We start from the raw sequence: 14,104 nt of genomic DNA, 5'->3' as shown, positions 1-14,104 counted from the left end.
AATTTGAAGCAGCAAAATCTACAATGAAAAACAGCAGCCGAGGCGAAACCGCGAGAGGCCAGCGGCGCGGTCTAGACACAGATAGACCCCACAGCGGTGCGCCTAGTGCCGGGTTATATGGCTGCACCCACCAGTAACATCACAGTGCACAACACCAAGGCTTGTATACACCGGTTAGTAAAAGGTCTCCGCAAATCCTTGAGTCATCCTCTTATGGAAAGATGATTCTTAGTGATATCTGGGCGGTGACCACTATGGGAGTTGTAGTGGCGGCCATATTGATTGTGACCCAACTTTCCCAGAAACAGAATGACTCAAGTCCATAGACTTTCACTGCCTCCATTCACCACGTGTTGCACACAGGAAAAAGGCGTGCAAAATACGTGGTGACAATACCCCTTGTGAATGAGACCTTATGTACGCACATCGCTTCTGCAAGAATTCTAGTTATTGTCCTAAACTACAGTTCCCAGCAGGCATTGCCAGACTGACAGTCTAACTAATCGCACACCTATCTGAATTTTAAAGATACAGAAACTTTTCTAATCAAAAGCATAATTCAACCAGACAACTTCAAAGAATTGCCTAGAAGTTTCTGATACTATAACTCAATAGTATGTGAGCGCAGAGCCCGTCCTTATCAGTACGCTGATCCACTTCCGCATAGAACACTGTAGATGAGAGACAAATAGAAAGGCAGGAAAAAAAGGAATTAGGCCTCATGTCCACGGGCTTAAAATCTGCAGAGTTTCTCCCACATGCGGATCCGCGCCCCATAGGGATGCATTGGACACCCGCAGGTAGTTAAATATCTGCGGATGTCATTTTTCCCGTCAGGCGCGGATCCGCGTGCCAGAAAAAAAATTACATGCTCCATTTTAGTGCGGGTCTCCCGCAGGCTTCTATTGAAGCCTATGGAAGCTGTCCGGATCCACGGGAGACCCGTACCAGAATTAAACTCACCTGCTCCGGACGATGCAGTTCTTCCCTTCGCGACCGGAAACCTCTTTCTTCGGCCCGGCGGATGTGCCCGCCGCTGGTGTGTCGAGCACATCTGCCGGGCCGAAGAAATAAGATCTGGCCGCGAAGGAAGGAAGATCTGCATCGTCCGGAGCAGGGGAGTTTATTCTGATTTTTAGGCCTCATGTCCGCGGGGCAGGAGGGACCCGCTGCGGATTCTATATGAAGAATCCGTTGCGGGTCTGATTTTCCCCGTGGACATGAGGCCTTATAGTCCTGCTTAGGGAGATTAAAGGGGCTCTCCAGTTTTGCATACATAAAGTTAATTGAAGCAAGAAACGGACGTTCTACTGTTAGAGGAAAGACAGTTCCATCACCAACACAGAGGGATGTTCTTTACTGTAAGAGCAGTGAGACAGTGGGACACAAAATCCACAAACAAGGCCATCAACTAACTTTATTGAATGTTCCTGGAGAAGCACAGATACAAGTAAAGCTTACATCACAGTGTAAGGAAAAGTTCTGCAACTTTCTAATATAGTTTGCATTTCAATTTTAAATATTCAAGATCTTTGCCTGCTGTCAGTGAATAGAAACATTGTTTATACCTCAAGGCTTATAAACCTGCCCTTGATCGTGTGCTGCTCCTGGCATGTTACAATGTATCAGAGCTCTCCCTTCTAGTGGGCGGTGCAGCTGTGTGAGCAGGATACATTTTCAAACTCTGTGTCCGCATTCACTGAAAGCAAGCAGAGATTTTGAAAATTGTCAGCAAGTGATACACATGTATATTAGCAGTTGTAGACCTTTTCATTATACAGTAGCAAGAGTAATTCTGTAGAGACCTCTGGCAGGATGCACTCAGCATTAAGTACCCAATGGCGGCCGTCAGTTGGCTTTAAACAACCTCATTTTCTCAGCAAGGAGCTGGGATCAGAAAAAAAACCTGATACAGTCCAAAGCCGATCTCCTCCTTCATCAGGGGAGAGAATAAATTGACTTCTTCGTTAAAATAGCAAGGGAGGGTCCTGCTGCCCAGATACCCGATGAGCGCCTCTATGACCTGTAGTAAGCGGTCGGCTATACTAGACTCTGACCAATCAGATGAGTCATTACTGACATGGAGAACAACACGTCTTAGATGGGTTGAAGACAGTTGGCCAAGTCCTGAGCGCTGATGGCCGATATTCTTTAGTATGTGTAGGCGCTTCTGTTGAATCGTTGCTGTCTAGGCTCTGGAGCCGGAGAATCTCCTCGCGGTAAAAGGTCCTTTGCTCAAGGACCGTCCCAATCGATGGCCAGTTAATGGACGATGTGATGGTCTTGTGCAAGGACTCCACGATTATCCTGGTAGAAAGGTAGCCCCCCAACATATACCTGTCCCATGGACTAAGCCCCCAGACTGTATACTCCAGAATAACCCTTTTAATTATCCAAAATAGAGGGTCATTGAGGATAGAGCGCCACTGAGGATAGAGCGCCACTGAGGATAGAGCGCCACTGAGGATAGAGCGCCACTGAGGATAGAGCGCCACTGAGGATAGAGCGTCACTGAGGATAGAGCGTCACTGAGGATAGAGCGTCACTGAGGATGGAGCGCCACTGAGGATGGAGCGCCACTGAGGATGGAGCGCCACTGAGGATAGAGCGCCACTGAGGATGGAGCGCCACTGAGGATAGAGCGCCACTGAGGATAGAGCGCCACTGAGGATAGAGCGCCACTGAGGATAGAGCGCCACTGAGGATAGAGCGCCATTGAGGATAGAGCGCCACTGAGATGGTCCACAGATCCGGTTCAAGTATTAGAGGCAGTAATACGTAAGCCTGGTCCAAACTGGTAACGGGGAGGCCATTACCCAGGGAACCTACCAACTGCATGGAGAACAAAGGCATTTCGGGGTGCTTTGCCTTCAGAAAGTCCTGTAGTTCGCTAACAAAGTCCATCAGCAGCTGTCTGGCCACTTGTGTCTTGTCTTCGGGCACAACTGCTTTGAGGGTGTAGTAATGCAGGAGGGTCTCCCGTACGGTGAGGCACATAGGGGTCTTCTCAGCAGCAGGGGGTTGTGGAGGATCACTGCTCGAAGCTGCGACATCTGGAAGGATGGAAAGAAAAGAATCAGGCTCTCCTTCGCTCCATCTCCGAATGGTCAACTCCGAACGGCACTGAACACTAAGTTATAGTGTGTGGGGAGGCGGCGGGAGTCAGGGGGGATGTATTACCTTTACTCACCTACTCCTGCACTGCTCCACTCACCTGCTCCTAGTAAAGTCCGCACGCAGTCAAAAAAATAGGACCATTTTCAGACCGCTGTGCGAACACAGTCCCATAGGCTTCCAGGGGAGAGCGTGTGCACAGCAGTTTGAAAAGAGCTTGGACACCGCAGGAGGGTCAAAAAGAAAAATACATTTTTTTTTACTCTCCCAAGGTGTCCACGATCCAAAAAAAACAGCACATTTTTGCATGTGGGAATCTGAGCAAAAACGGGCAACTTTTTCACTTTCTATGTCACCGACTACCAATTATTTTTTAAAGAGCGTGGCTTGTCAGAAAGGGGGCGTGGCTAGCACAGAGACACATTTATGTATAATATACACTGGGGTAAACTATACCAGAAATGAACCCCAGATCGGATCCTGCATACATTTCTGATTAGGTGCATGGAGGAGCTGAGATGTGCCTAATATATGAAGAGTTGTGCTCCTACTCATGTATTAGGTGCGTCATGCCCCGCTGGAAATATTAAGACCAGCACTTGAAATACGGGGCTTAATAACATTTCCCTGGTGTTGTAGTCTGAAGTAGAAATAAACCAGGAGATTTCTGTTAGCAGCTTTGGGTATGACTGGAGTAGAGATGTGATATAGCATATTATATATGATATTATATCCACTGGTGAGGACACTTTCGGTTCCTCTGCTGACCTGTGACAGGCGGGTCGGGCTCGGGTGCTGCTAATGCACTGCTCAAGTCCGGGCAGGTTGCTTTTCACAGACGTTTGGGGGAGGCCTTCATCGGAACAGCTTACTTCCAGCTTTCTTCTATGGTTTTCTCTTCCACTTTCTCCTCAGGAGGCGATGCTGCTCGGTGAATCAGCTGCAGACAATAGGAGTAGAATTAGCCATAATCATGTGCAGAATCAGCTTTACAGCAATGACTCATTTAAAGGGACCATGACCCAAATGCATATGTATTTTTCATTTACACAGTGCCAAATTTGAAATCTCCTTTAACGGGGTCTTTCCCATTAATGACATTCTTCACTTTTTTACACGAAAGGCAATATATGTTTGATCACTGGGGGTCCAACTGCTGGAACTCCCAGCGATCCTGAGACTAGCTCATCCGAATGCCCCATATGAATAGAGCAGCAGTGCGTATGTTGAACCGCTCCCCCGTTCCCTGCTACTATGGGAAGAAGGGAGATGGATGTCCTTGGCAATCTCCTTCTGTCCCATAGAAGTGAATGAGACAGTAGTCATGCCTGTACATGGCCACTCCATTCCTGTGAGGCATTTGGGTGCACCAGGCTCAGAGTCGCTGAGGGTCCCAGCAGTCAGACATGTATCCCCTATTCTGTAGACAGGGAATAGAGCTCTGAAGTGCTAAAACCCCTTTGAGTATAATTTACCACTTACATAGAATTCCTGAGTTATATCATGTCTTATACTCCAGTCACACATAAAGCGGCAAAAAGGGGGGCAGCTTTTTGCCACAAACGGCTAATCGCACCGCGGGAACTTACTTTTTTTGTTCGCAATGCATGGCCAATCGCACCGCAGGTACATTTTTCTTTGTTCACTACACATGGCCAATCGCACCACGGGCACTTCTTTTTGCCACACTTGGCCAATCGCAAGGTGGGCACCTTTTTTTCATTTGCCCACACACAGTCAATCGCACCTTGGGCACCTTACGGCCAATCGCGCCATGGTCACCACTCTTTTTCGTTTGCCACACACGGCCAATTGCACCATGGGCACCTTTTTCTTTGTTCGCCACACACGGCCAATCGCACTGCGGGCACCTTTTTTTTGTTCACCACATGCAGCCAATTGCACCGCATTGAGATGCAGCAGATGTCAGTCCGGAGGCAATGGGTCCCAGAGAAAAACACATAGTGTCCCAGTAAAAATAACACCCCCCTAGTGGCCCCAGTAGTAATAATGCCCTCATAGTAGCCCTAGTAGTAATAATACTCCATAGTGACCTCAGTAGTAATAATGGCCCCCATAGTGGCCCCAGTAGTAATAATGCCCCTATAGTGGCCCCAGTAGTAATAATACCCCCATAGTCCCCCCAGTAGTAATAATGGCCACCATAGTGGCCCCAGTAGTAATAATACCCCCATAGTGGCCCCAGTAGTAATACTGCCCTCATTGTGGCCCCAGTAGTAATAATACCCCCATAGTGGCCCCAGTAGTAATAATGCCCCTATAGTGGCCTCAGTAGTAGTAATACCCCCCTAGTGGCCCTAGTACTAATAATACCCCTATAGTGGCCCCAGTAGTAATAATGGCCACCATAGTGGACCCTGTAGTTTTAATGTCCCCATAGTGGCCCCAGTAGTAATAATTCCCCCATAATAGCCCTAGTAGTAATAATACCCCCATAGTGACGCCAGTAGTAATAGTGGCCCCATAGTGACCCCAGTAGTAATAGTGGCCCCATAGTGACCCCAGTAGTAATAATACCCCCATATCACCCCTCTGACGTTCTCTCTGGATGTGGCTGGTGTTTTTTAGCATGAAGTAGCTGACAATCAGGAATACTGGAGATCTGGAACCCCTTCCCAGCAAACTGTGAGTCCGAGGTAAGAGCCGGGGGTCTGGTTGCTGATGGTAGTGGGGGTCTGCTAATTATAATTATAGATCCCCAGCGTACGGCCCCCAAAGAAAGGAATTGGCCCGTACTGCCCCTTATTATGTCCTTTACGGGGTCGGCAGGACAACTAGCCGCGTTACGCCATATTACGGACGCGTTCTCCCTACAAGCGTTACTCTGAGGATTTGTTACAGATGCAGTCAGAGCCGACGATCAGCTGTGAATTCTACTGGATGGCAGTAAAGTACAGGGGCCGAAAAAATGGGAGAAAAATAAAAATCCGGAAGAAAAATAGTCATAAAAAACATCTTTTGCGCACTTTTCCACTTTTGTTAAATAAATAAAAGACCCGCATTCGGTATTGTCGCATCCGTAATGATCTGTACAAAAAACGGAACCGACTTCTGATCCCGCACGGCAAACGGGGTAAAAAAAATGAACGCACAAAAAAATAACGATACTAAAATTCTTTTTGGGTCATTTTGCCTCCCCAAGAAAACACAATAAAAGTGATAAAAAAAACACATGTAGCCCAAAGTGGTCCCATCGAAAACTGCACCTCGTCACCGAGCCCCACTGGTCAAAAATAAAGTTATGGGATTTTGAATGCAGCGCTCTAAAACGAAGACCTTCCAAATATGACTCAATGTTATGGCTTTTAAAGAGCGGAGATGAAAATCCCCCCCCAAATCGTCGCCTCCTTAAGCCTAAACTAGGTTGTGTCACTAAGGGGTTAATGCCTTTAACTTGGTGCACAACAACACTGGCAGCCCTGGAGACGGCACATGGCAGATCACCGTAGCAACAGAATGTCCAGAGAGCTCACCCGGCGGCCATCTTGTGTCGGCTGAGCTGGACAGCATGCAGATGACAGGTGCAGGTATGTAGCTCCTCCCTCAGCGCTGAGGCCGCGCCCACACATGGCGTGGCTGGTAAAATGGGCACATCTGGGCGTGGTGAGGCAGAGTTACTGAAGGCCTTCAGTGTTTTGGCGTACAACAGTTGGAAATGATGTTGCGCAGCATCTTGTGCGCCGTGCGGGGGACTTTTTACACTTTCTTACACTGGCCACACTACTTTTAAGAGAGTGGGCGTGGCTTCACATGAGGGGGCGGGGCTGCTCACGGCCATCGCATTTGTTTTTACACCAGAAACTGGTGTAAATTTATCTTTGGCGCACAGACAGACGGAAAATACCCCAACTGTATGAAGAGGAGCGAGCGCTCTGTACATTTAGGACGCTTCCCGCCGGCACGATGTTTCCTTAGACCGGCGTACGACGTCGCTGAGTAAATCTGCCCCCAAAAAGCCCTAAATACAGTTTGTGGTTTGTATAGAGGCGATCCCACGCCATACAATGCGTCAGACGGAGACAGCGTGAACACTGAGCGTGGCTGTTAACCCTTTAAATGCCGTTATCACTCCTGACCGTGGCATTTAACCCCTTAATGACGCGGCCCCTTTTTCTTTTTCCATTTTCGTTTTTTCCTCCCCCCTTCAAAAAAATCGCAACTCCTTTATTTATTTATCCATCGCCGTCGCTGTAGGAGGGCTTGTTTTTTGCGGGACGAGTTGTATTTTTCAATGGTGCCATTTAAAGTACCATATAATGGACTGAAAAACGTAAAAAAAATTCTAAGTGGAGTAAAATGAAAAAAAAACAAACGACATTTCGCCATCTTTTAGTGCGTCTTGTTTCTACGGCGCACAAACGGCAACACAAGCCGTTTTATAGTTTTTTTTAACTAAACCACTCTTTTTTTTTTATTTTTTCAAAGACATTTAATTTTTTTCAATTATTTTCTGCGGTCATCTTGTGCGCGCGATAACTTTCCATCGACGTCGTTGAGCGAGGGCTCATTTTTTGCGGGATGTCCTGTAGTTTCTGATACTACCAATTTGGAATACATACGACTTTTTGATCGCTTTTTATCGCGTTTTTTCTGGGAGACAGGGTAACTAAAAAAGTGCATTTCTGGCGTTCTTTATTTTATTTTTCGGACGACGTTCACTGTGCGGAAAAAATAATGCGCTACTTTGATAGTTCGGACTTTTACGGACGCGGCGATACCAAATACATATTTTTATTGTATGATTTAAATTTTTTAATAATATATATGGCAAAAGGGGGGGGATTTAAACTTTGACAATTTTATTTTTTTTTACAATTAAAAAAACTTTATTGATTTTTAAAAAAAATTACTTTGAAGTCCCCCTGGGGGACTTTAACATGCGATGCTTTGATCGCTCCTGCAGTGTGACGTAATGCGGGACCCTCAAACATCGTTCGGGGGATTTAAATGCCGAAATGGTTAATAGCCGCGATCGGCCGCACGGCTATTGCCCGCTGGTGTCAGCTGTTATAAACAGCTGACGCCCGCACTGTATGAAGAGAGGTTGCCACGCGGCTCCATGACGTACCAGTACGTCATGGAGCGGGAAGCGGTTAAATGCCCCAATCACTTCTGACCATGGCATTTAAATGCCCCAATCACTATTCCGGGGTCCCAAACGCCCCTCCACTTCTACCCTGCAATGAGATCATGAGGTGTCATCTGGTTGCATGGCTGCGAAGGCATGCCTGTAGTGTGGCTGGAAAGACTGCCTGTCAAAACACGGTATAATGCAATACAATGATATCTTATTATACTCTATGAGCGAGCTAAAGACCGCAAGTTCAAAACCCCTATGGTGACTAAAAAAATGTAAAAATTAAAAAAGTTGTATTAATCTGCAAAACTAAAAGGTATTAAAAGTTAAAATAAAACCCTTTCTTATTTTTTTATACAATATTTAAAAAAAATTATATATATGTGTGTGTGTGTGTGTGTGTATGTGTGTGTGTGTGTGTGTGTGTGTGTGTGTGCGTGTGTGTGTGCGTGTGTGTGCGTGTGTGTGTGTGTGTGTATGTGTGTGTGTGTGTGTGTGTGTGTGTGAGATATGGTTGCGTCCGTAAAAGTCCAATCAAAGAAATGTATTATTTATCTCACATGATGGAACGTCGTCAGAAAAAACAATAAACATCAGAATTACATATTTCTGGTCAAATTGTCAAATTGTCTCCAAGAGAAAAATGAAAATAAAGTAAATCCCAAAGTCACATGTGCTCCGTAATGGAGCCAATAGGAAGTACAGGACACCCCTCAAAAAAGACAAACCAAACCATATAAGCCTGGTATTGTCGTCATCGTACTGACCCATAGAATAAAGTTATTTTGTTTTTGTCAAAGTGTGCATGCCGTAAAATAAGTCCCCCCACCCCCAAAGATAGTGGAATATTTTTTTATATTTCAGCCCAATTAGAAATTTTTAGTATTTACCTGTCCGTTGTCTTTGGATACGACAAATCTCAGCTTCTTCTCGTCCCGCAGCGCAGTAGAGCTTGTCGGCTGATTGGGTCCTCGAGAACGCACGGTCCGCTCGCCCCACGGCTCCCGCTGACAGTACGGACCTGAAAATAAACAGAACAGCAGCTTCCACCTGCCGACCGTCTCCCTGCTGAGGGGTAAGTTTGGAATGAGGGGCTTATGTATGTGACTGTTTATGTGCCATGGGGGGGGGGCTATCACAGTAATTTGTCGTGGTAGAGGGTGTCACTATTACAGCAATCACGAACCTATGACACGCGTGTCAGTCCGCATCCATCTTTGTTTTTGGCGGGACCGGCCCTTTTACTGGCGACAATCTCCCGCTTCCGTCCGCATCCATCTTTGTTTTTGGCGGGACCGGCCCTTTTACTGGCGACGGTCTCCCGCTTCCGCCCGCATCCATCTTTGTTTTTGGCGGGACCGGCCCTTTTACTGGCGACGGTCTCCCGCTTCCGCCCGCATCCATCTTTGTTTTTAGCGGGACGTGTGGTGTAGACATGTCACCAATACAGCATGGATGCAGAGGACACGTGTGGTGTGGACATGTCACCAATACAGCATGAATGCAGAGGTCACGTGTGGTATGGACGTGTCACTGCTATAGCATGGATGCAGAGGACACGTGTGGTATGGACATGACACTGCTATAGCATGGATGCAGAGGACACGTGTGGTGTGGACATGACACTGCTATAGCATGGATGCAGAGGACACGTGTGGTGTGGACATGTCACCGCTATAGCATGGATGCAGAGGACACGTGTGGTATGGACATGTCACCAATACAGCATGAATGCAGAGGACATGTGTGGTATGGACATGTCACTGCTACAGCATGGATGTAGAGGACACGTGTGGTGTGGACGTGTCACCAATACAGCATGAATGCAGAGGACACGTGTGGTGTGGACATGTCACCAATACAGCATAAATGCAGAGGTCACGTGTGGTATGGACATGCCACCAATACAGCATGAATGCAGAGGACACGTGTGGTATGGACATGTCACCGCTATAGCATGAATGCAGAGGACACGTGTGGTATGGACATGTCACCGCTATAGCATGGATGCAGAGGACACGTGTGGTGTGGACATGACACTGCTATAGCATGGATGCAGAGGACACGTGTGGTGTGGACATGTCACCGCTATAGCATGGATGCAGAGGACACGTGTGGTGTGGACATGTCACCAATACAGCATGAATGCAGAGGACACGTGTGGTATGGACATGTCACCAATACAGCATGAATGCAGAGGACACGTGTGGTATGGACATGTCACCAATACAGCATGAATGCAGAGGACACGTGTGGTGTGGACATGTCACCGCTATAGCATGGATGCAGAGGACATGTGTGGTGTGGACATGTCACCAATACAGCATGAATGCAGAGGACACGTGTGGTGTGGACATGTCACCAATACAGCATGAATGCAGAGGACACGTGTGGTATGGACATGTCACCGCTATAGCATGGATGCAGAGGACATGTGTGGTATGGACATGTCACCGCTATAGCATGGATGCAGAGGTCACGTGTGGTATGGACATGTCACCAATACAGCATGGATGCAGAGGACACGTGTGGTATGGACATGTCACCGCTATAGCATGGATGCAGAGGACACGTGTGGTGTGGACGTGTCACCAATACAGCATGAATGCAGAGGTCACGTGTGGTATGGACATGTCACCGCTATAGCATGGATGCAGAGGTCACGTGTGGTATGGACATGTCACCAATACAGCATGGATGCAGAGGACACGTGTGGTATGGACATGTCACCAATACAGCATGAATGCAGAGGACACGTGTGGTATGGACATGTCACCGCTATAGCATGGATGCAGAGGACACGTGTGGTATGGACATGTCACCGCTATAGCATGGATGCAGAGGACACGTGTGGTATGGACATGTCACTGCTATAGCATGGATGCAGAGGACACGTGTGGTATGGACATGTCACCGCTATAGCATGGATGCAGAGGACACGTGTGGTGTGGACATGTCACCGCTATAGCATGGATGCAGAGGACACGTGTGGTGTGGACATGTCAAGAACAGAGGGCCTCATTTATGTAATATATCTAGAAGACAAACAGGCCTTGCTGCCCATAGCAACCAATCAGAGCGCAGCTGTCATTTTACCAGAGCAGTTTCAGAAATCAAAACTGTGCTGTGATTGGTTGCTATGGGCAACCAGGACAGAGTTTCTTTTAGACAGTTTTGATCCCACAGAAGGGTGGAGGATGCTGGCAGCGCCGTCATCGGGGGGCAGCAGAGTGGTGGAGGACACTGGTAGCACTGGCATCAGGGGACAAGAGCGGTAAAGGACGCTGGTAGTCCCGTCATCAGGGAGCAGGAGAGCGGTGGAGGATTTTGGTAGCGCCGGCATCAGGAGGCAACAGAGCGGTGGAGGAAGTTGGTAGCGCTGGCATCAGGGGGCAGGAGAGCGGTGGAGGAAGTTGGTAGCGCTGGCATCAGGGGGCAGGAGAGCGGTGGGGGACGCTTGTAGCACCGGAGCGAAAACGCCACTGTTTTAATGTATCACCTGTTTGTGCTAAATTGCGCTGTGATCCCCCTGCAGCGTTGGCCTACGAGATTGCGTTACCCTGAATTGTCATGCGGATCTGATCTTGCACTGGTGAAAACCCCACAGTGTTGCGTTTTTTAGGATTCTGACAGAAATGGCGACATAAATTGCCTAACGCTGGTCTAAATATGGAACACTTCGTTAGTACTTCTAGCCAAAGATTGGAGGAAGTCTGGTTTAACACATTGTGTGCTGGTTGCATCCATTTGGTTGCACAGTAAAATGCTGGTGAATGGGGATTTCACTCACAGCGGGGACAATCTGCCATGGTTTGGCATCTCGCTGCGGTTCTCGCGTTCCCAGCATGCTCTGTATGTAGTGGATATTTCATGGCGGATTTTATTCATCTCAACACGAGTAAAATGTGCACCAAAATCCTCACAAAAATCATGGGCAGAATTTGTTGTGGATTTTAGTGCAAAATTTTAATTTGTGTGAAATTTGCCTAAAATGTGTATAGAAATTTGCTGGTTTGGGGGGGCCTCCGGCCGGTCCAGGCCCACTGTGCAGCTATTTCCATGGAAACCTAGCGAGGTCACAGCGGTTTCCAGTTCTAGATGCAGATAGAACCCATCCACACAGGCAGTTCCTGCAGCACCGGCACTACAACCGTCACCTGAACTCTGCTGCCTCTGCTACACCTTAACATCTCCTCATCGTTAGCCGCGTACATCATCCCTGCCAGAGAGGAGCTTCTGGACGCTCTAGGTGGATGTTACATGGATAGAACCGCTGATACTCGCTGATAGCCGCATACATCCTCCTCCTCCCAGAGGAGCTTCTGGATGCTCTAAGTGGACATTCGCAGATAAGTGGTTTTGTTTCTGCGTCTTATTTTTCACATCTGTCTAGACTAATTGTGTCTTCATGTTTATATACTGAACAGCTGATTGTTAGATATTATGGGAAGCCCTTTTATATGAGGGGATTGTAAAGTAATTGCTTTATTCTGCAGTCACACTGAGCATTTTTGGTGTCTTTTTCATGCGTTTCTGATATGCAGTGAAAAAAAATTGCAGTTAAAAAAAAACGTGTTTTTAAAAAGTTTTCTTAAAACAAAAAAAGCATGTTTTTTTTCTTCTACACTTCAAAAAAACACAGTGTGAATATAGCCTAAGGTACACATTTACACATGAAACGGTGAAGGTGTAGCAGGAATGACCACATGGCAAAAACTGTGCGTCTTTCCAGAATGTATGCTTTTATCGCAGTTCTCCTACAAATGTTGTTGCTGTCGTTGATTAAATATTGCCTGTAGCTACGTAAGAGTACCTGCATTCAAGGTGGATTTTCTACACTGGCTCTGAATATTAAATCAAAAGGTCCATATTCTAGCGACGGTCCCCGGCCTCCGTACGCAACCGTCTCTGTCAAAGGCGGGACTGCCCTCTTTCCAGCGATGGTCCCCCATTTTCGTCCGAATCCCTCTTTGTTTTTGGCGGGACCTTCCCTTTTTTCTGGTGACGGTCCCCTGCTTCAGTCCGCAATCCTCTTTGTTTTTGGCGGGACCAGGCCTTTTGCTGGCGACAGTCCCCCTCTTCGTACGCATCCCTCTTTGCTTTTGGCGGGACCGGCGCTTTTTCTGGCGATGGTCCCTCGCTTCCATCTGCATCCTTTTTTGTTTTTGGTGGGACTGACCCTTTTTTTGGCAATGGTCCCCCGCTTTTGTCCGCATTAGCCTTTGGTTTTGGTGGGACCGGCACTTTTATTGGCGAGGGTCCCCTGCTTCCATTTGCATCCCTCTTTGTTTTTGGCAGTACCGGCCCTTCTTCTGGTGACGGTCCCCCCTCTTCTGTGCGCATCCCTCTTTGCTTTTGGCGGGACCAGACCTTTTTCTGGCGATGGTGCTTCGCTTCCGTCTGCATCCTTTTTTTTGTTTATGGCGGGAGCGGGCCTTTTTCTGGCGACAGTCCCCCACTTCCGTCCACAACCCTCTTTGTATTTGGCAGTACTGACCATTCTTCTGGCGACGGTCCCCGGCTTCCGTCCGCATTGCTCTTTGTTTTTGGCTGGAAAGGCCTTCCCCGCTTTCAACGGCATCACTTGGTTTTTGGTGGGACCGTCCCTTCCACTGGCGACGGTCTCCCGCTTCTGTCCGAATCCATCTTTGTTTTTGGCGGGACCGGCCCTTTTACTGGCGACGGTCTCCCGCTTCTGTCCGAATCCATCTTTGTTTTTGGCGGGACAGGACCTTTTACTGGCGACGGTCTCCCGCTTCCGTCCGCATCCATCTTTGTTTTTGGCGGGACCAGCCTTTTTACTGGCGACGGTCTCCCGCTTCCGTCCGTATCCATCTTTGTTTATGGCGGGACCGGCCCTTCTACTGGCGACGGTCTCCCGCTTCCGTCCGC

General features: G+C 47.8%; 1 pseudogene; it reads right to left on the bottom strand.

Annotated features, from left to right (window-relative positions):
• Positions 1–1,749: 1,749 nt before the first annotated feature.
• LOC136578079 (mitochondrial dynamics protein MID49-like) lies at positions 1,750–2,519 on the bottom strand (annotated as a pseudogene).
• Positions 2,520–14,104: the final 11,585 nt, after the last annotated feature.

This window comes from Eleutherodactylus coqui, chromosome 8 (assembly GCF_035609145.1).
Source record: "Eleutherodactylus coqui strain aEleCoq1 chromosome 8, aEleCoq1.hap1, whole genome shotgun sequence".
Lineage (NCBI taxonomy): Eukaryota > Metazoa > Chordata > Amphibia > Anura > Eleutherodactylidae > Eleutherodactylus > Eleutherodactylus coqui.
Note: the sequence above shows the minus strand (reverse complement) of the source record. Positions and strands in the feature narration are given on the sequence as shown.